The sequence below is a fragment of the Micromesistius poutassou genome (assembly GCF_964030765.1).
Source record: "Micromesistius poutassou genome assembly, chromosome: 5".
In the NCBI taxonomy this organism is placed as follows: Eukaryota; Metazoa; Chordata; class Actinopteri; order Gadiformes; family Gadidae; genus Micromesistius; species Micromesistius poutassou.
This window is the reverse complement of record NC_140275.1, coordinates 6,135,633-6,136,746: the sequence shown is the minus strand read 5'-3', so window position 1 is coordinate 6,136,746 and position 1,114 is coordinate 6,135,633. Positions and strand designations below refer to the sequence as shown.

Sequence of the window (1,114 nt, the reverse complement as noted above, 5' to 3'; positions counted from 1 at the left end):
CATAAAGTTTTTTATGAGTACATTGTGGATTGAGCTAGAGTTTAAAGGTTAACTCCATATTTTATTATTGAAAAGCAGAGTGGTGCAGCGGAAGGGTGCTGGGCCCATAACCCAGAAGTAAATGGGTAGAAACCATCCCCTGCTAGCAGTATAATGTTTCCTCAAAATGAATTGGCAATTTAGTCTAAGTTATGGCTACATTGCTAGCATACAGATGTCGGAAGACATTGTGCCATCAGCAGAATTCGTGGTAAAGGTCCATATCCTTCATTTTGTAACCATTAGCAGCACCTTTTAGCCAAAATGTTTTTTACACAAGCATTTAACAGGTGGATCGGGACAGGGATTAGGAGTTTGATTCCTTTTATTATTCTGCACAGCAGAGTGGCGCAGCGGAAGCGTGCTGGGCCCATAACCCAGAGGTCGATGGATCGAAACCATCCTCTGCTAGTTTTAAACATTTTTAATGTTTCAGTCCAAAAATGTAGTGCAATTGACATCCAAGTCTAGAATACCCTGCTGCCATTGTGATTTCACGACAAATTGTGCCCAAATCACAAGACAAGATGGAATAATCACGTTATTGACGAGTACAATGTTGATTGAGCCAGAGTTTAAAGGTTGACTCCATATTTTTTTACTGAAAAGCAGAGCGGCGCAGCATCAGCGTGCTGGGCATATAACCAAGAGGTCGATGGATCTAAACCATCCTCTGCTAGCAGTATAATGTTGCAGGTCTTAGAGTATATTGCAATAAAATACTATTTGGCTATCTTGCAAGCATACGGATGTCTGAAGACATCGGGCAAGCATCAGAATTCGTGGCAGAGGTTACACTTTTTTAAACCCTTAGCAGCACATTTTAGCCAAAATGTTTTTTACACAAGCGTTTAACAGGTGGAAAGGGACAGAGATTAGGAGTTTGATTCCTTAAAATAAACTGCAGAGCAGAGTGCTGCAGCGGAAGCGTGCTGGGCCCATAACCCAGAGGTCAATGGATCGAAACCATCCTCTGCTAGTTTCAAACATTTTTAATGTTTCAGTCCAAAAATTAATTTCAATTGACATCCAAGTCTAGAATCTCGTGCTGGCATAGACCTATGAAGAATAAGTC

The 1,114-nt window shown here is 41.0% G+C and overlaps 1 non-coding gene across 1 annotated transcript; it reads left to right on the top strand.

Annotated features, from left to right (window-relative positions):
- The first annotated feature begins 378 nt into the window (after nucleotides 1–378).
- AC3HAE_014446 (transfer RNA methionine (anticodon CAU)) lies at nucleotides 379–450 on the top strand. The gene has a single exon. It is a non-coding gene; the product is annotated as a tRNA-Met (tRNA).
- Nucleotides 451–1,114: the final 664 nt, after the last annotated feature.